Source organism: Monodon monoceros, unplaced genomic scaffold (genome assembly GCF_005190385.1).
Source record: "Monodon monoceros isolate NGI ecotype Baffin Bay Population unplaced genomic scaffold, NGI_Narwhal_1 Super_Scaffold_1, whole genome shotgun sequence".
NCBI lineage: Eukaryota > Metazoa > Chordata > Mammalia > Artiodactyla > Monodontidae > Monodon > Monodon monoceros.
The window spans coordinates 63902783-63924751 of NW_021703765.1; the positions used below are offsets into that span (position 1 = coordinate 63902783).

Genomic DNA, 21969 nt, shown 5'->3' on the forward strand with positions numbered 1-21969 from the left:
TGCTTGTTCTGCTCCCAAGTTGCTGGCTGTGTTGCTAGGGGAGGGATGGGAAGACACCTGACCAGCAAAGTCTGTTCTATGGGGATGCACAGGCAGAGTACCTCTCAGAGGGACAGTGAGATCAGAATGAGGGAGGCGGGGAGGGGCGAGAGGAGGAGTGACTGGATGAATGATCTTGGGTGCATCTCAGGAGGCCTGCATGGAAGCGGCAGGTCACACACAGAATGGCAGGGTCTGGAGAAGGATGTGAGTAGTAGCACAGAGGAGCTAGCTGGAGAGGGCACAGCTAAGGAGCCTGGGCCTTCATCCCTTGGCAAAACGGAGTATGTGGGCATTTGAGCAGAGGTCCATGGATGAGAGGAGGCTGGTGACAGACTGAAGGGCAGAGCTGAACAATGAAGGGGACCCTGGCCCCCAAATGGTGAACTGTGGCCAGGCTGAGTCCCAGGTCTCAGTTCAGGGTCAGGGGTCTTTGCAAGGAGTAAATCCATGTGGGACACACAGATGAAGCTCAACATCAGAGATGCAAATGAAACCACTCAATGTGATGTTCCTCAAAGTAGCAAAAAGAATAGATGGCATTAACTCATCTTGTGCTTTCTGAAGGATGAACTGGCAGTTACCCATCTAGAGCCATGAAAAGGGCTCCTCGGCTTCCACTGTCCCCCCACACCCCCACCTGCCCCCCGGACGGGAGCTCTGCTGGTGGGGCATGTCGTCCAAGGAAGGAAAACACTCATACGTGCAAAGTTGCTTAGGCTGTGGTTCTCAAGCTTGTGGCCTTGGGGGTTCTCAGGCTTTTCTGACCCCACACATCTTCACTGTCCCCACTCCCACTGGGAATAAAACTCAGGCACAGTGAGCATCTGAGAGGAACAAAGTAACAATCCACATCTCAATAACACAGCAGACACTGAACTATCCATGGACTTAAAAATCCTACAGGAATTCTGCAACTATAAAAATACAAGAATAGCAGCAACTGGAATCTAGGACCACATCGAAGCCACACATCCACCCACGGTGGAGCCCTGGCCTGCCTCAAAGCTCATGTGAAGGCCAGAACTCAGCACAGAGCAGCTATGCGGAGGAGCTTCCAGGCTGCCCCTGGTGTAGGAAAAATCAGGTGGTCGGAGAGCAGAGGCTTGAGCTCCGGGGCACCTCCCCAGGCGGGGGCGCTCACACGTCTGCCCCAGCCGCTGACATGAGGAGCCTGCGGTCCCTGCACAGTGGGGAGGTGCCAGCACAGGGCCGAGGGTGGAGGAGGCAGGACTGGACAGGACATCCCCTTCACCGGGCAGTAGGTGTGAGCAAGGGGCCGGTTAGGGGAGCCCAAAGTGCACATGGCACCTGCCCTCTGCCTGGTGAGGATCGTTTGCCATCCTCCACGCCGAATCTCAACCCCTGCGCATGAGGCCCGTCTCTCCCGCTCTCCCTGGGACACGCTGGCCTGCAGGGCCCCTCACCCACCCCCACCGAGCTCCCTGCGGTCAGTTGCCTTGCTCCACTCATGTTGGCCTCTGGCTGGCTCTGCACCAGCTGGTGCGCCCCGGGAAATGCTGCATGAGTTGCACTCAGACCCAGCCCAGTCTCAGCAGCTCGGGAAGCAAACTCTGGAAGAGGCAGCTTCCTACTGCTCAGCCATGAAGGGCTGGGTGGGAAGGCGGCGTCCGGCAGCAAACAGCCACAGCAATGGATGGTGGCAGCAACGGACAGTGGCAGTAATGGCCAGGGCATACACAAGGTGCCGGCACTTCTTAAAGCACTGGACAAATAACTCACTTAATCTTTGCATCCTTAGCATCCTCATTTTACAGGTGAGAAAGCAGAGGATCAGAGCAGGATGGGTCCTACGGAGAGTAAGTGGTGGGGCTGGGGTCCCTCCCCTGGTCTCTCAGCACAGGCCACACTGAGGGGGTCACTAACAGGGGCATCTCACCCTGCCCTCTCCCTGCTAGCCTACATCATCTCACCCTCCTCCCCCACCCGTCCCGAGACTGTTAGCCTCACCAGGAAGAGGACAGAGCCAGAATGTCTGTACTGGGGATGGCGGCGGGACTGCAGACCCTGCCACGCACACCCTCATCTCAGCGGGAGGGCTGAGGTTCAGGGCAGGAAGCATCTGGCCAAGACCACCAGCAGCCAGAGAACAGGAGCCCACATCCCTGCATGGCCAGCCTCCAAGGACAGTGACCCCAGGGAGCCAAACTGGAAGAAGGACTGGAGAGCTGGAGGGGGCAAAGGGGAGGCCCAGGCAGGGGGCAGGCGGCAGGGGCTTCTGCCCTCCCATCCTCCCAGCCCCAGCTGCCAGGGCCATCGTGCTGAACCCCTGCTTCCCCAGGCCTTGCTCTGCCTGCCTGTCTTGCGCTGCTGCTCTGGGTGTGCTTCTAACGTTCAGATCAAACCTTCACAGAAAAGCGACTCAGCAGGAGCCCAGTGAGTTGCTCCACCAGCTGCAAAGACTGTGGCTTCTGAGACCAGGAAGCGGGCCTGGCAGATGGGGAAGGTGACTCTGCTCTTCTTCCCCAGGCAACTCTGCACCAACGAGCCTGCACCTTCTAATGAGAAAGACTTCCTGGGGAACTCAGGCCTGACATTCCTCAGCCAGTGGCACCCTGAGCCTCCCTGGCTAAAGTGACAAAAGCAAACAGCAGCTCCAGACTGTGGAACATGTAAAGAACAATCAACCCAGCCTCCAAGCCAGGGTCGGGGTTCAAGGTAAGGTGCAGGCAGCTCTGGGGATGGCGGGATCACGTGCAGCAAATGACCGTGGAATAAAGGGCTCAAGCCTGTTCTCAGACACGACCATTTCTAGAAAAGCACCGACTCCTGAAATACCCACTGATTTTCACCAGCTAAATGCAAGAATGAATTCTCCTTTTTGTTAGATGAGAATAAATCCATAAAACTCGGGTTACCAACGTGTTTACAAGGCAGCAGTCACAACTTCTCTGTCCATCCCGGCCAGGCCAGCAGAGTACGGCAGTGGCCTCCCATCCATGGCAAGCTTCCCAAGTGCATGAGTTTCCAACCCTTATCCTGGGTTGGCTAGTGTCCCCCCAAAATCATGCCCTTCCTGGAACTTCAGAACGTGACCTTATTTGGGCTGATGCAGGTATAATTAGTTAAGATGAGTCATATTGGAATAGGGCGGGTCCTTAATCTAATATGACTGACCTCCTTACAGGAAGAGAAGCAAAGACACAGAAACACTCGTGATGACACAGAGACTGGAGTGAATCATCTGCAAGCCAAGGATTGCCAGCAACACCAGAAGATGATCAGTACTCTGACTTACTGCCCTGAGGGGTGGTCCCTGGATGCTCCCTAGATAAGCACTGAGACTCCCACCTGGGCACAGAGACCTCACAGGTCTCTCTGTTCTCCCCTCAAGCCTGGCACACATGCCTCCCTGACTGCTCAGGGAGGTGGCCTGGGACAGCGGAGGAGCCCGGTTCTGGGCCAGGCAGTCCTGCTTCAACCCCACGTGGCCTTGGCTAAGGGTGCTTGTCCATACTCTGGGGATATTCATACCTCCTCTGGAAAAGGATTTAAGTCCCCAGCATGCAGCCAGGGCACAGCTGGGACTTCCTGGCCCCCCACCCACCAATATCCCTGTCACCCTCATCAGCACAGCTCACTTTTTGCACACAACCAGTCTTGAGTTTACTTCAAATCATAGAGGCTTGGAGCCAGAGGGAGCCCCGGTGTTTCTGCTGTGCCCCCACCCCCGCTTGGGGGTCTCCTTGAACCCTTCAGTAGCCAGCTGCAGCTGAGGAGCCACTGGGCACCCGCACCAGGGCTGGGACCCTCTTTTACCTGGAACTCCTGGGAAGGAGTGGGTTGCCATGGAAACAGCCAGCAGAGCCGAGCCAGGTGGGCTATTTTTAGAAGTGGAGCTTTTTTTCCCCCATCTTTGAGGAAAATGGATCAAGTTTCTGGGTGGGGAGGCAGCTTTTTGAAACCAAGAAACCAAAAGGCTGCACAGATTGGTCTGGAAGGTGGGGGAGGTGACATGGTGGGGACGTGGGAGCCAGGGGCCCTGTGGCTGCCCCATTTTGCATTGTCTCTTGCTTGTTTCTCTGGGGAATCTGGCTTTGCCCTCGCCTGCCCACAAGCTCCTCGGGGTCAAGGCACAGGATGACCAGGGCCCCCCTCCCCTCACACACTGTGGCTGGAGATGAGTGACAGCAGCACTGGCTGAGGAGGGGCCTCAGAACAGGTGAGGTGAAGGCTGGGGAAGCCCAGCACTCACGCCTCCCTCTGCACCTCCACCCAGCGCTGGGCAGGACAAGGTTTGGGGGGAGGTGGTGCTTAGATGGGTCCTGGCAGAGGGACAGGACTGCAGCGGAAGGGGACAGGCCTGTGGAGGTGAGGAGACAAGTTCAGGGACACCAGCAGGGTTCTGAACAGGGAGGGACATTCAGATGGCTCATCCACCTCTAGGTGCCAGGGAGCCAGGGACCCCCGCCCTTGCCCAGCCAGGCCATGCTCTGCCTGCGCTCCATGCCCTTGCTTCCTCTTGGCTCTTCAGCCCATCTAGTACCAGGGAGACCCCGTGGCTTTCCCACCTCCTTGCCCCTCTCCAAATTTCTTTCCTCCTCTCCTCCGTCTACAGATGGCTGCTCCCGGGGCTTCCCTGGTGGCCCAGTGGTTAAGAATCCGCCTGCCAATGCAGGGGACACGGGCTCGAGCCCTGATCCAGGAAGATCCCACGTGCCGCAGAGCAACTAAGCCCGCACGCCACAACTACTGAAGCCCGCGCACCTAGAGTCTGTGCTCCGCAACAAGAGAAACCACTGCAATGAGAAGCCCGCGCACCACAATGAGTAGTAGCCCCCACTTGCGCGCAGCAACGAAGACCCAACACCGCCAAAAATAATAAATAAATAAAATAAATTTATTTTTAAAAAAAAGATGGCTGCTCCCCAAGGCCCAGTACCCATCGTTTCACCTGAGCACTGCCCTGAGCCCTCGGGCTCCCCAGCACTTGCCCCTGGACCTGCCTCCGGCTGATGGGAGTAACATTCAAAAATGTAAAAAGAAGGTGATGGCTTCTTGGATGACAAGGTACAAAACTTGCTAGCCAGGCACTAGGCCACTGACTGGGCAGGGCCCAGAGGGGGTCAGGGGAATAAGAGAGAAGTCTTGTCCCACTGGCCAGGAGTCACGGGAGGAGGCAGCCACACAAGGGGACCCACAGCCATCCATGGGTGGGTGGCGCAAGGCAGGTGGAGGCCAGCAGACAGCCAAGGAGTGCCACTAGCTGGTGTGGGGAAGGGGCGGGGGGACAGGGCACATGCTGTCTGAGTGCCTGCTCACCCCAGGCTGGCCCCGTCCCAGCCCCCTGCCACTCCACAGAAGAGAGGGCACAGGGAGGCTGGGGAAGGATCCCTGCTCCCTGCTCCACCATGGCAGGGAGCCTGCATCAGTGCAGCGTGGGCCCCGCTGTGCCCGTGGCCTGAGACCCAACTTAGAACGGCAGCTGACGATGCTGACATCATGCCCTGACCCAGCAGTGCTCCCTGACCCAGCAGCATGGTTAATGGATTAATGGGGACAGGCGCTGCTCCCCTCCCTCTCCGCAGGACAGGGAGGGGACAAGGCCTAACCCCCGAGCCCTGCAGCCTTCCAGCCATGGTCTGGGACCCTGAGTGGCCACACCTCCCTGGGGCCCCCAGGACCCCATGGGGGGCTTTCATCTCGCCTGAACACTAAGAACTTTGAGCAGGGAGTGCCTCCCGCCTTCCTGCAGTCTGGATGTGCAGAGACCCCCACCGCAGGGCCTCTGAGGAGACAAGCACAGCCAGCGGGCGTTGGTTTCAAGTGAGAACCGTGGGGCCCTGGACTCTCGGCAGAAAACAGCCACTTCCAATTTGCAGTGTTAGCATCTCAAAAATTCAATTACAGCAGGTTTGCTGACTGTTATTTAGATTTCGGGAGGTTTGTTAAGCTGCCCAAATTCAATTGCAGAATCCAATCAGCTGGATGCTGACAACAGAAACAGGCCTTGAGGCAGGTCCACGAGGTCAAGTGACTTTGGTGGCTCTGAGACCCTACAGCCCTGTTGCTCAGTGACAGCCTATCCTGTGCTTCCTTGGGTCAATGACTTCACCACGTTATGACACAGTTTGCTGCACGAACGACACCCAGGAGAGGAATGGGTGGCGTGGAGAGTTATGGACTGTGCCCAAGACCCAAGGCTCCTGAGTGGTGGAGCTGGGATTGGCAGAGTGGTCTTTACAAAGAGTCTGATGGCCCCTGCCACTCCCATGGCCCTGAGGCTGAGAGACTGCAGCAGCTCACTCCACCCAGCCCGAGGTGAAGCCTGTACTGGCCAGTGACCACCTGGCCTGGACTGGGCGAGTGGGGAGGTGAGCCCTGCCTGGGGTGACGCTGCTCCTGTGGTCCTTTGCCCTGGAGGAGGACCCCACTCAGGCAATGGGGAGAGGGAGGCTGAGAGGTCTCCTAGTCTTGACAGAGAGGGGCTCAGACAGGAGCCCCCGGGTGGGGTCCCAAGAGGCCTTGGGAGGAGGTGACTGCCTTACAGGCACACCCTGCAAGGGGTGACACAGGAGGAGGTGCTGCTCCAGGGGGATGAGGTCCAGGAGCACAGGGCCAGAGCCCTGAGGAGGAGCACCCCTGAAGTGCAGTCCCTGAGGCAGGTCGGAGGCCTCAGCGCTTGAGAGTGAAGCACAGGAACCAGGTCAGACGAGACAGGGAGCCACTGGGGGCCCCTGGGAACGGGAGTGCCCCCCCACCAAGGTACTGCCAGTCCTTCCTGACTGGGAAATCCAGAAGGAAAGCAGGTCTGTCTTTCCCAAAGTAGATTCTGTGGGATACTAGTCCTGCAGGGGGTTCTGCAGAAAAAGGAACCAGTGATTTAAAAAAAAACTTCCAAAAATAGGATGAATGACGTCCTTCCCAGCCAAGGAGGCAGGTGACTGAAAGCTCTGAGAAGCTTGGCCTTGAGGATACCGGAAGGCATGGAGGAATCTAATCTGATGGAAAAATCAGATAATAATAAATAATAAATTGTGAAACCCTGGTAGGCAGATGGAAAACACAAGCCAGAGCACCGGCATCATATGACCTTTGTGGGCCCTCTGTGGCCCATCTCCCCTCCTCTCTCTCTGGTGATCAGCATGGGGTGTGTTGAGGGCACCAGGAACCGGGTGAGACCACATTCAGGCTCTCCAGCAGCTTCCACTGGAGAGGGGTGCAGGGGTGGCACCCCAACCTGGACAGCTATCAACAAGGCTGAGGTGGGGCCCCAGGGATGGGTGCCCCGGGCTGACACAAAAGTCGAGCTTTGCTTCCAGTCCACAGGGGATGCAGAGGCAGGAACCTCATCCCACAAACACGAATCTGTAGGCCAGTATCTGTGGTGACTGAATCTCTGATCTTCTCAGGGAAAAACACCCCCAGGGACCCCTGGGCTGGCTGTAGAGGTCAGCAAGCAGCGGAAGGCTGGGCGAAAACCTCAGAGAGCAAAGAAACAAACCCCCTTTCCTCTCACTGGAAGGGGCTAGGGCACAAGGTCAGAGCCACGAGCCACATGATGGGTGAAAAATAAGTGTATGCAAGCGACGGCTAGGATGCCCGCAGAACCAGGTGCCTTCCTCCTTAGCAGAGGGCTGTGACCTGGGGCCACACAGCATCCTCAGGATGATGGACGGCTCTGGGAGCAGGGCCCAACTCCAGGGAAATAAACACTGGTGCAGAGATGGAGCCTAAAAATAGAGACGCAGGCTCCAATTATGGCATCTTCTGAGATGCTGAAGCCAACCTGCCACCCACAGCCCCCTCCGGCCCGCAGAGCGCCCAGCCCACCCAGAGCTTCCACCCTAACCAGGGTTTCCACGGGGTCTCCTAAAGGAATGGGGTGCCGTCCCAGATCCAGCACTACACAGAGCTGGCGTCCTACGCATCCCCCCCCCACCTCCAGACTCACTCATCTGCCCCGTCCTGGTTTGAGTCTTGCCCCAAGGTCTCAAGGTGTAGAGGTGGGCTGCCCCTCAGCCAACCTGAGGCAGGTGCGTGAGGGCTGGACCCCACGCCAGCTGGGTTTGGGCGGAGACGCTGCAGCCCACTCCCTGCCGGTGCCAGCTGACTGGGGGCGAGGCGCCGCTGCTCTCACCTGAGCCCTTGTTTAAGGGGCACGAGAGAGGCAGCTGGAGCACGGACGCTCCTCTTCCTCCGACCTGCTGATGTCGAGACAGGAACCCACCTGCATCTCAGCACGGTGGATCCTCCCCGAGGCACCCGCCTCACCTAGACAACAGTGAGCCTCCTCAGGGGGCTCCATGCTCCCCCAGCCTCCACTGCAAGCCTCTAAACTCCATCCCACCTGTCTGCTCACTCCTGGCTCACAGAAAGCCCCCTGCAGGCCCGGCCTCCAGGTCAGGGGGACCGCCTGGTGCCTTGGTGGCGGGAAGGGCATCAGTATTTTTTAAAAGTTTCTCCAGGAGATTTCACACCGCAGCCGGGTGAGAACTGCTGGGTTAGATGCTCGCGAGGCCTCACCAGCTTTAACACCTCATAATCCGAGGCTCCAGCCACATGTTTCCTCAGCGCTCCATATCTGTCCCCCAAACCCTGCACCCCACCTCCAGGTGCTGCCTCCCAGCTCTGCAGACTGGGGAACCAAGGCCGAGGGGCTCACATGGCCTCCAGGCATCTGGCTCCTGGGGCTCCCTCTCTCCGGGGCCCTACGCTGCCTTCTGGGTAACCAAAGAAAAGGAAAGAAGTTCTCTCGGCTTGCCAGCTTAGGAAATTAAACAACGCCTTTGTTTCCATGTTGAAATCCAGCCTTTGTCCACAGAACACAATTTCAGTTTGGGTGTTGCTGTCTCACCTCTGGTCCTGTTTCTTCACGATGGCATTACTTGTTAGCAGCTGCCCCAGATCCCATCAGGTTACGAACCGTGGCCTCCCCATGGCACCGGCTGCTGGGGCCGTGGCGGGAACACCATGGAACGGCTTCTTTCTGCCCTCGTAGGCAGGGGGGAAGCACTGCCCTTGGCCCAACCGTGAGCACAGCTCCTCGGAGTCCACTGAGCCCACCTCACACTTCTCCCCACCAGAGAAGGGCGCCCACCCCACGGTCCCACCCCCTCCGCTTCCCGTTGTGGGTCCAGAGATCCCTGACCAATGAGAAGGATCCTTTAATGAACAACAAGGAGCCCCACCTGTGGGAGTGTTTAATCTTGCTCAGCACAAACACCTGTCTCACAGCCAAAGCAAGTGGGACTGAACTGAAGCGAGGTCTGCCGACCCACACGAGAACCCAATGATCCACCCCCAACGGCGCCAGCATAGTTGAGCCACTCACTGGAAACTGCCAGATTACATTTTCCTGGCCCGAAGACAGCCACAGCTGCTTATCCTTGGAAATCATCGGACGCCCACGTAATCACGCTAAAAAGCTTTCCATGTGTGGCCACCTCTAGGCGTCAATGACAGAGAGTGACTGGGTCGGGGAGGAGGCGGGGTGGGGTGGGGCAGGGCTGGGAGAGGGGTCCCGCCACCTAGGAGCCCGATAGGCCCTGGAGGGGCAGGGGCTGCATCTGCCTGGCTGATCTCCACCTCCTGGGCCTGCATGCAGGAGGTGCCAAACAGAAACCTGTTGAATGAACGGATGCCACAAGGGACGATGGTGGGAAGCGTTTTGTGAACCCCAGGGCAGTGTGCAGGTGAGCGGTGATGGGTTCAGGGTTTTCCCCTGGCTCTTGAGAGAAGGCAGCAATCACAACCCACTCACCCTATGACCCACCCCCTTTGGCTGCCCAGTCCCTGCAAAGTTCCTCTTTCTCGCCCTGCAGACCTCAGAGTGCCCTCCCGCTTCTTCTTGCTGTGGGTGGTGAGTGGGGGCCTGGCCCTGGGCCAAGCTCTGTGGGGAGGGTGAGGAGGAGACCCATAGGCCCTGCCTGGGTGGTGGAATCTCATAGTCTGCTCTATGCAGGGTGGACAGGCCAAGTTGTGTCTTAAACAAAAAGGGAACAGAGCCACCCCTTTCATTTAAATGCCCACGTAAGACGCTCTCCCCTTTAGGAGTCAAGCAGACCTGCAAGTCCCAGTTTGCTATTTATCACCCCTGAGACCTTGCAGCTACTTAACTTCTTTACCTTCAGTTCCTCATCTGTAAAATGGGTCAATGCCTGTAATGTGCTTAACACAGTGTCTGCCACAGTGAGGCCACGAACATCAGCCATTATTACCTGGCTATAAAAAGAGCCACGCTGAAGGTAGAAAAGTCAAAAAGCCCTGTAGAGAAAAGCATGAAGTAGCAAAGAAACAATCACCAGCAATCCTCCTCAAGATAACCTCATCAACCTGTCTGATGCCAGTGACATCTCTTCCCGCCCGCTCCCATATGCTACCCATAATGGGGACTGTCCCTTGTTCCAATTCCATGACTGCTGGCGACCAAGAACACCCAAGCAAGGGAACTCTCAGGGGCCAGGAGGGTGGATGGGAACTCTCGTCACTTGAAAGGCGTGTGCCCCGCGATCCAGGCACACCTGGAGCCAGGTTACCATGACTGCCTGCTCCCTGCCAGTCTGAGGTCCAGGTGGGCAGAGGCGGCCACCTGAAGGGTCACCTGAAGGGAAGGCCGCCAGTCTCTGATGGCAACACTAGAAGAGTACACTTGGCAGAATGTGTTTAAAGTGACCCGGCTCAGAGTGAGGCCGAGAGAAAGGGGCAGGAGGTAGGGATATTTTTGGAGGCCGTCTGGCTCCTCCAAAGGCCCTTTTGTTCCTCTCCTAGTTCTGGGTCACTGTCCATGCAGCTAGGAGCCTGGCACAGGCCCTGTGTTCGCAGGCATCTGAACATTCCTCCTGGAGGACACGGAGGGCAGTGGACAGTCCTCTTCATGACCCACATCCTTGGGAGCCCCGACCCAGAACTGACAGGGGAAGGCTGGGGATGAGGATCAGTGCGGCCGAAGAAGGCATTCCTGCACCCGGAAGACGTCAATGCTTTCCAATTCCCAGTCTAGCCTTCTGTTTTGTGTTTCCTGTGTTCCCAGGTCGCTAGGGAGGCTGGTGGGTGGGCAGGTCCTCAGCTTAAGTGTTGGTTCGGCCACCAACAGACTGTGTGATTTTGAGCAGGTCTCTCCCTTCTCTGGGCCCCAGTGTTTGCTCCTGGAAGGAAGGGCCTCTACCGGGCAGACCCACACTGCTCTGTGGAGAAGGTCCACCAGCTATGGTTAATGCAGACTTTAATGCGTACGTGCATTTGACCCTGGGCCTGGGGGCTTCTCTGCTAGTTGTGCTCTGGGATGGGGAGGAGAAAGAAACAACCCTGTGACCAAGCAAGCTACCCCAACCCCACCCCGGATGTGATGATTCAGCAGAACTGGTCGTTTATGAAGAAGCCCTGGGAGCCAGGCCAGAGGCCAGGATCCATGGAGGCCCTGCCACCGTGAGATGGAGCAGAATGCTGATTGTAAGAGTAACTGCATCCCAGCCAGGCAGGCAGAGCCCAGATCTGGGAGTCAGAAGCGGGGCTCAGACCCAGAGGCGGGGGAAGGAAACAGGGCTGAGGAAAGGCCTGAAGTGGAAAAGGTTCGAGGGCGTCAGTCACCAGTGCCCCTGCCCTATGCATGGCTTGTTCCTCCATTAGTCAGCTGTGCCCCTGCCCAGGTCCACCGTCGCCTCCCCAGCCCTGTCCCCGCACCTGCTGGACAAGGAGAGCAGCCACCCCTCACAGCTCCGAGGGGCCCTACCAGCAGGACTGTGCAGACACCACTGTGGGCAGGTGGCTTCCAAGGCTTGGCTCAGGGGGAAAAGCTACTTGAGCAGTGATTGCTAAGGAGGAAAATCAATCTGAAAATAGTGAGGCCCCAGAAAAATTCACATTCGGGAAGGAACCTGCTTGTGAGGAGCTTGGCCAAAGACAAACGAGGTGGGATTTCGCTGGCCGTTTGCTCCCGAGGGCAGGGATGAAGCCATGGCCCCCGCCTCCCCAACGGCCCCTGGCTCTGACCATCTGCTTGCCCTGCCTCTGTCAGGGGAGAACTATTTTCTTCCGGGCCAGCAAGCATCATTCTCAGGCTCTTGGCTGATACACTGCTTACTGTAAATCAAGAAATTGGTTTTCTGTTTTCTAAAAGAAATGGAAATTAGAAATTCCAACGTGTGATGGTGTTTGCAAAGAAACTGCAAGTAATTGTCCCTAAAAATAGAAGGGAGCTGTTTCCAACTGCCAAGTCTTAGTGACTAGGAGCAGGGAATACTGCCACAGGGAACCGTGGGGAGGGTGAGATGGTGGAAGTGACAGCCACTGTGAGGCCAGGCGAGGGAAAATCCAGCAGAGACAAGGGAAGAGGGTGAGGGATCGGGGAAGGAAGAACCTTGTCTCAGAGCAAAGCCCTAGAGGAGGGCCACCTGCCCACCTGGGGCTGTGCCGGCGGGCTCTCTATCTGAGTCCTAGGGACCCCTGCTCAACAGCTGCTCCCTGAGCCTGCAGGGAGGCTCCTCACAGCCCGGGCAACGCAAGGTCCCCAGAGCCTGGCTGAGACCTTCCCCTCAACTGCAGAGCCCAGGGGCTTCTCACTTAGGCCACGGGGCTGAGGGAGAAACCTGGACCCACCCAAAGGTACCACGCAGTCTGCAAGGGCATCAGAACACAGTCCTGCACAGTCTGAAACCCCACAGCCAGGCGGGCTTGAATTACAACCAGACGGTCTGCAGAGATCCAACATCTTTGGGCCAAGTTTCCACCCGAGACCCATTTCCGATTGGCTCCACGTTGGCCTGGCGGGGCTCCCCTTAAATAGGTCACTGTGGCTGACAACTTTCTGGTGTCCTTGTCCTAGGCCCACCCTGGCTGGAAGGGGGAGGGACTGATGGAACAGGTAGTGGGGGGCCATGAGGCCTTTGGGGTGTGCTGAGCTGAGGAATATTCAGGCCGTTTAGGGCTGGAGGACTTGGGGCCATGGAATGGCTGTGTCCTACAAAAGACCCCTTTTCTGGAGCAGGTGAGCCTGAGGCAGAGACCCAGGCAACAACAGAGGGTCACTGCTTGCTGGCAACACAAAGTCACTCCGCAGTTCACCAAGTACTCTGCCGGGCAGCCCCAACTCGGGTCACCACACCCCTGTGCCTTGGGCTCCACTTCTGGCCTCCTTAAGTGCCAGGGGTGCTGGGGATCTGTGAGGCGAGGTGCTGCCCCCGGTCATCTGATGGGCAGCTTGATTCTGGGATTTGGATGCTGGGGCCATGAACGGGGATGTGCCCGGGCAGTGGGCACATGAGCCAGAAGACAAAGAAGGAACAGCTTCCTTACAGAGCTGAGAGAGAAATAAAAAAACCTAGAATTTTATAGTTCATAAAAATGTCCTCCAAAAATAAAGATGAAGTAAAGATATGTTCAGACAAATAAAACCTGAGAGAATTTGTGGCTCCCTGACCTACAATAAATGTTAAAGGAAGTTCTTCAAGCTGAGAAAAAATGATACCAAATGGAAACTCAGATCCAGACAAAGGAGTGAAGAGGGCTAGAAATGACACCAGGCAGGACCCTGCAGGGACTTCCAGGTACAAAAGCCCCTCCGAGTCTTGTTTGTAGGAAAAAGGCTTTAGTTCCCCAGACCTTCCTTAAGTTCCAAAGAGCAGGCACAAGCATTTACTAGTTAGGGAGGTGGGGGAATGTAAAAACAAAGGAAAAGCAGTTAAGCAAGAAAAGTAATGACAATATTCAGTATAAACAGAGCCCTGGGACTTCCCTGGTGGTGCAGTGGTTAAGAATCTGCCTGCCAATGCAGGGGACATGGGTTCGAGCCCTGGTCTGGGAAGATCCCACACGCCGTGGAGCAACTAAGCCCATGCACCACAACTACTGAGCCTGCGCTCTAGAGCCCGTGAGCCACAACTACTGAGCCCACGTGCAACAACTACTGAAGCCTGTGCACCTAGAGCCCATGCTCCGCAATAAGAGAAGCCACCGCAATGAGAAGCCCGAGCACCACAGTGAGGAGTGGCCCCCACTCACTGCAACTAGAGAAAGCCTGCATGCAGCAACAAAGACCCAAATGCAGCCAAATATAAAAATAAATAAATAAATAAATTTAAGGAAAAAGAAAAAAAAAAACAGAGTCCTAGTTCCTCCTCAAGGGATATACATAACAATCTGACACATATCTTTGAGTTCTGCAGGATGGTAACCCTCACCCGTTCTGCAGGATGGTGACCCTCACCCAGGTGGAGGATGGTAGCTATATGCTGAACACAAGGCTGCAGACCCCAGAGTGGTTGGAACCAGGAGGTTGATGATTAAGATTCTGGAAACATCACCTTGTTACTTCACCACCAACCAATCCGAAGAAGGTCATGCACCCTGCAGCCCTCACCCCAAACGTTGCCTTTAAATTAAAACCATTCCCTGAAAGCCATCTGTCTCTTGTTTGGGTCTTTGAGCATAAGCCACTGTTCTCCTTGCTTGGTGCCCTGCAAATAAGCACCAAACTTTCCTTCACCACAAACCAGTGTCAGTAGATTGGCTTTGCTGTGTGGTGGGTGAGTGGACCCAAGTTCGGTTTGGTAACAGAAAAAATAAGTATGTGAGTGAACATAAAAGATGCTGGTTTTCTCATTTTAAAATTTCATTTAAAGGTAACTGTATAGAACAAGTAAAAAAAGTGTATCTTCAAAAGTAAAATGGGACACAGCAGAAAGGGTGGGGGCCATAGAAGTAAATATATTGTTGCAAGGTTCTTACTTATAGCTGAAATGGTATATGATTTGAAGGAAGACTGTGATAAGTTAAATGTGCATAATGTAAACCCTAGAGTGGCTACTGAGAAGACAGATGTACAGTTGTGAGCTAATAAAAGGAAAAAAATGAATACTAAAAATAATACCACAGGGGCTTCCCTGGTGGCGTAGTTGTTGAGAGTCCGCCTGCCGATGCATGGGACGCAGGTTCGTGCCCCAGTCCGGGAAGATCCCACATGCCGCAGAGCGGCTGGGCCCGTGAGCCATGGCTGCTGAGCCTGTGCGTTCAGAGCCTGTGCCCCGCAACGGGAGAGGCCACAACAGTGACAGGCCCATGTACAGCAAAAAAAAAAAAATACCGCAGATGGCAGGGAAAGAGAAAAAAAGAACAAAATAGATGAGACCAAACAAACAGCAAAACAGTAGATTTAAGCCCAACCATACCAATAACTACATTAAATTAAAACGGTCTTAACACTCTAAAAGTCAGAGGCTTTATCAGACTGGATAAAAAAGCAAGACTCATTATATACTATCTATATAAAACCCCTTTCAATATAAAACCATAGATAAAATAACCAACCATATGCTTTCTATAAGAAACGCACTTTAAATATAAAGACATTGATGGGCTAAAAGTAAGATACTAGAAAAAGAAACACCAGGCAAACAGCAATTACAAGAAAACTGTATGGCCTTAATAACATCTGAAAAGAGGCTTGAGGACAGAGATAAAGAGGGAAATTTCATAACAACAAAATAAGTCAATTCATTAAGAAGATACAAACCCTGATTGTGCATGTACCTCATGAGAGAGCTTGAAAGTATATGAAGCAAAGCCAGAAATGGAATCTACAATTATAGCTAGAGATTTCAATACTACTCTCTTAGCAATTGCTAGAAGGTAGAGACAAAACAAAGATTTAGAAGATGTGAATCTTCAAGTACCCTTTATCAATCAACTTGACCTAAATGACATTTACAGAACACCACATCCTACAATGGTAGAATACGCATTCTTTAAAACAGTACATGAAGTATTCACCAAGACAGAGCAATGCTATGCCATAAAACAAGTCTCAAATTTAAAATGATAAAGCATATGTTCTCTGGCTACTACAGAATTAAATTAGAAAGCAATAACAAAAAGGTACCTGGAAAACACCCAAATACATGAAAATTTAACACACTTTAAAATAACTAATGGGTCAAATAAAAATCACAAGGAAAATTAGAAAATATTTTAAAATGAATGATACAACATATCAAAAATTTATATGATGCAGCTAAAGCAGTGCTTGGAGGGAAATGCATAGCTTTAAAGCTCATTATGAAAAAGAAGAGAGGTTTAAAATGAGTGATCTAAGCTTCCACATTAAGAAAATAGGAAAAGAAGAGCAAATTATAATCAAAGTGAGTAGAAGGAATAAAATGGTTTAAAAAAAGAGCAAAAACCAATGAAATAGAGAAGAGTAACAATGGGAAAATTAAACTAAAAGCTTTGAAAAGATTTTCTTTGAAAAAATCAATGAAATTGATAAGCCTCTAGCTAGAATAATCAAGAAATAAAGAAAATACAAATTACCAATAATAGGAATGAAAGGAACATCATACAGCTCTATTGACATTAAAGGGATATTTATTTATTTATTTATTTATTTTGTGGTACGTGGGCCTCTCACTGTCGTGGCCTCTCCCGTTGTGGAGCACAGGCTCCAGATGCGCAGGCGCAGCGGCCATGGCTCATGGGCCCAGCCGCTCCGCGGCATGTAGGGATCTTCCCGGACTGGGGCACAAACCCGTGTCGCCTGCATTGGCAGGCGGACTCTCAACCACTGCGCCACCAGGGAAGCCCCAGACATTACAGGGATATTTTTAAAATATTATGTACAATGTTATGCCAGTAAGTTTGACACCTTTGATGAACTGGAATACTCCTTGAAAGAACAAATTACCAAAAATTACACAAGAAAAAAAAAAGTCCTTATAATGAAAGTGAATTTAAAATTAAAGACCTTTTCCTCAAAGAAAATGGTCAGGTCAAAATGTCTGCACTGGTGAATTCTACCAAATATTTAGGGAAGAAATAACACAATTGTTATACAAACTTTGTCAAAAAATAGAAGAAGGGGAAACAATTCACAATCATCTTATGAGGCAGTATTATCTCATCATAAGACGTACCAGTATTACACTGATAACAAAAGCAGGCAAAGACATTACAAGAAAACAAAACTATAGTCCAAGATCACTCATAAATATAGATGCAAAATGCCTTGACAAACTATTAGCCAATAAAATTCAGCTAAAAAGGATAATACATCATGAACAAATGGGGTTTATCTCAGGAATACAAGGTTTAACATTTGAAATTAATATAATTCATATTAACAGTATAAAGAAAAAACATAATCAACTCAATAAGTACTGAAAAAGCATTTGACAAAACTCAAAACCCATTCAAGATAAAAACTCAGAAAACGTGGAAGAAAAGGACCTTTCTTGTTATTATAAAACGCATCTATAAAAATCCTAGAGACTTCCCTGATGGCTCAGTGGCTAAGAATCTGCCTGCCAATGCAGGGGACACAGGTTCGATCCCTGGTCCGGGAAGATCCCACATTCTGCAGAGCAACTAAGCCTATGCACCACAACTACTGAGCCTGCACTCTAGAGCCTGCATGCCACAACTATTGAAGCCCACGCACTCTAGGGCCCACATGCTGCAACTACTGCAGCCCGCGCACCTAGAGCCCATGCTCCACAACAAGAGAAGCCACCGCAATGAGAAGCCCACGCACCGCAACAAAGAGTAGCCCCTGCTCACTGCAACTAGAGAAAGCCTGTGCACAGCAACAAAGACCCAACGCAGCCAAAAAAAAAAAAAAATCCTACAGTTATCTTCATACTTAACAATGAAAAGTTGAACTTTTTGCCCTAATATCAGGAAGAAGGCATGTCTGCTCTCACCACTTCTACTCATTATTATACTGGAGGTCCTAGCCAGTGCAACAAGGCGAGAAAAAGAAATCAAAAGCACACAAGTTAAAAGGAAGAAGGAAAAAGCCTTTATTTATAGACAACATGATAGCAAATACAGAAAATCCTAAGGAATCTAAAGAAAAGCCACTAGAACTAGCAAGTGAATATATCAAGATAAAAGGTTGTATACAACAATCAACTGTATTTCTGTAATATTAGCAATGAACAACTAGAAAATAAAAATTTTTTAAAGTAATACCATTTAAAATAGCATCAAAACCAGTAAATATTGTCAGGTAAATTTAGTAAAATATGTGCATGAAAACACATAGCTAAGAGAAATTAAACAAAAATAAATAACCATATTCATGGATTGGAAACTTCAGTACTGTTAAGCTATCAATTCTCCACAAATTGATCTATAGATTCAATGCAATCCTGCCAATATCCCAGCAGACATTTTTGTAGGAACTGACAAACCAGTTCTAAATTTTATATGGAAAAGCAAGCCAAACAGTTCTGGAAAAGAATAATAAAGCTGGAGGACTTATACAACCTGTTATCATGATCTACCACACAGCTATAATAATCAAGACAGTATAGTGTTGGCATAAGTATAGATTTATAATGAAACATAATAGAGAATTCAGAAACAGACCTGACATGTATGATCAACAAAGGTGTCAAGGTAAGTCAATAAGGGAAAAACTTTATTTTTTTAAGAAAATGGTGCTTAAACAACTGAATATCCACATGGAGAAAAAAAATAACCTTGACAACTACCTCACACCATACACAAAATTAACTGAAAATGGATCTTAAATCTAAATGTAAAAGCTAAAACTATAAAACATCTAGAAGAAATCAGCACTATCCTGAGGTGGCCAAAAATGTCTTAGAACATAGAAAACACTAATCATAGAAGAACTTAGTAAGAGATCTAATCGAAATTAAAATTATATGCTCTTAAAAAGATACCATTAAAAATGAAAAGGTAGGGCTTCCCTGGTGGCGCAGTGGTTGAGAATCTGCCTGCCAATGCAGGGGACACGGGTTCGAGCCCTGGTCTGGGAAGATCCCACATGCCACAGAGCTACTAGGCCCGTGAGCCACAACTACTGAGCCTGCACATCTGGAGCCTGTGCTCCGCAACAAAAGGCCGCGATAGTGAGAGGCCCGTGCACCGCGATGAAGAGCGACCCCTGCTTGCCACAACTAGAGAAAGCCCTCGCACAGAAACAAAGACCCAACACAGCCAAAAAAATAAAATAAAATAAAATTAATTAATTTAAAAAAATGAAAAGGTAAACCACAGATTAGGAGAATTTTTTCTCAATACATATTCTTGAAAAAGAACTTGTATTCAGAATATATAAAGAACACTTGAAATTCATTAATAAGGTAAACAATACACCTCCTACCCCTACACCAAATAGGAAAAGGATTTGAAAAGGCACTTTACAAAAGAATATATACAAATGGCTAATAAGTACATGAAAAGATGCTCAACATCATTAGTAATTAGAAAAGTATAAATTAAAACTACAATGAGATACTATTACATGCCCAGAAGAATAGGGGAATTTTAAAAGGCTAACAATAGCAAGGGTTGACAGGATGTGGGGCAACAAACTCTCAGACATTGCTGGCGGGATGTAGTATGGTAAAGCCACTCTGGAAAACTGTTTGGCAGTTTCTTATAAAGATAAACATACGCTTACAACACGACACGACCTACAATTCCACTTCTAGGTATACCTAAGAGAAATAAAAACTTATGGCCACAAAAATACATTAATTTTAAATGTTCACAGCAGCTTCACAGCTCATAGTAGCCCCAAATTGGAAACTGCCCAAATGTCCATTAACGAGTGAATGAATACTTGTGGCATATTCACACTATGGAAAAAAGTCAGCAATAAAAAGGAGCAAATTATGTATTCACACAACAAGAAGGAAGCTTGGAAACATTATACTGAATGAAAAAGCCACACATACTACTGTTTGATTCCATTATATGAAATTCTAGAACAATTAAAACTATAGTGCCAAAAGGAGATCAGTGGTTGTCTGGGGCTAAGTATGGGGGGCACTGACTGAAAAGGGGCATGATGAAACTTTTGGGGATGATAAAAATGTTCTATATCTTATTTGGATTGGTGGATATACAGGTGTATACATTTGTAAAAACTCACAGAACAGTTAAACTCAGTTCATTTTATCAAATTAAAATTATACATAAAGTTGATTTTAAAAGAAAAAAGAATAACCATCTACTGATTCAGTTCTAGTAATGTATCCTACTGACATGCAGATATGTGACTTCTGTGTGATATGAAAAAAAATTTAAGACATAGTCAATGAAAAAGTCAATGAAAAAGTTCGACAGTATGTACAGTATGATTCAATTTGCCTTTTGAAGTATATCTATATTACATATGTTTTTAAAGAGCAGATAAGAAAAACAGTAGATAAAACCAATAAAACCAAAATCTGATTCTTTGAAAATATCAATATGATCAATAGCCAATAACATCAATGAAAGAGGGGACAGATCTTACAGACATTAAAGGATAATAAGAAAATATCACTAAAAACTTTGTGCTCACAAATTTGATAACTTAGATGAAATAAATTCTTGAAATACAAAACTACCCCAACTCATTCAGTGAACAAAAATAACCTGAGTGGTCTATTAAAAAATTGACTTTTTTAGTTAAAAATCTCACAAAGAAGAAAACTTAGGGCTCAGAAGCTCTGCCGACAACCATTTACAACAGCCAAGACGTGGAAGCAACCTAAACGTCCATTGACAGATAAATCGATAAAGATGTGGTATATGTATACAATGGAATATTACCATAAAAATACAGCCATAAGGGGCTTCCCTGGTGGCACAGTGGTTGAGAGTCCGCCTGCCAATGCAGGGGACGCGGGTTTGTGCCCTGGTCTGGGAAAATCCCACATGCCGCGGAGCGGCTAGGCCCGTGAGCCATGGCCGCTGAGCCTGTGCGTCCGGAGCCTGTGCTCTGCAACGGGAGAGGCCACAACAGTGAGAGGCCTGCGTACTGCAAAATAAATAAATAAATAAATAAAATACAGCCATAAAAATGAATGAAATAATGCCATTTGCAGCAATATGGATGGATTTAGAGATTATCATATTAAGTGAAATAAGTCAGAGAAAGACAATTATCATATGATATCACTTATATGTGGAATCTAAAATATGATACAAATGAACTTATTCACAAAACAGAAACAGACTCACAGATGTAGAAAACAAACTTATGGTTACCAAAGGGGGAAGTGGGGCGGGTGGAGGATAAATTAGCAGTTTGGGATTAGCAGATACAAACTACTATATATAAAATAAACAACAAGGTCCTACTGCATAGCGCAGGGAACTGTATTCAGTATCTTGTAATAACCTATAACGGAAAAGAAAAATGAAAAAGACTACACGTGTGTGTGTATAACTGAATCACTTTGATGTACACCAGAAACTAATACAACATTGTAAATCAGCTATACTTCAATTAAAAAAAAAAAAAAGCAGGGCTTCCCTGGCGGCACAGTGGTTGAGAGTCTGCCTGCCGATGCAGGGGACACGGGTTCGAGCCCTGGTCTGGGAGGATCCCACATGCCGCGGAGCAACTGGGCCCGTGAGCCACAACTACTGAGCCTGCGCGTCTGGAGCCATGCTCTGCAACCAAGAAGCCGCGACAGTGAGAGGCCCGCGCACCGTGATGAAAAGTGGCCCCCGCTCGCCGCAACTGGAGAAAGCCCTCGCACAGAAACGAAGACCCAACACAGCCAAAAATAATAAATAAATAAATTTTTTTAAAAAAAGCAGCTCTGCTGACAAATTCTACCAAACATTTAAAGAAGAAGCAATACCGATCCTACATAGACTCTGTCAGAAAATTAAAGAGGAGGGAATACTTTCCAATTCATTTTATGAGGCCAGTATTATTTGATAACAGAACCAGACAAGGACATTACAAAAAAGCAAAACAACAACAAAAACTATAGACCAATATCCTTCATGAACAGAGACATAAAAATCCTCAGAAAGGTATTAATATAATCCAGCAGTACATAAAAAGGGTAATACATCTTGATTAAGTGAAGTTTATCCCAGAAATGCAAGGCTGGCTCAACATTTAAATATCAATCAATGAAAGACAACCCAATTAAAAAATGGGATTTGAATAGACATTCCTCCAAAGAAGATATACAGATGGCCAATAAGCACATGAAAAAA

At 49.9% G+C, this 21969-nt stretch overlaps 1 protein-coding gene across 5 annotated transcripts in view; it reads right to left on the minus strand.

The window, feature by feature from the left end:
- OSBP2 (oxysterol binding protein 2) overlaps positions 1-21969 on the minus strand; it is a 160212-nt gene that overhangs the window by 35192 nt on the left and 103051 nt on the right. The window lies entirely within an intron of this gene.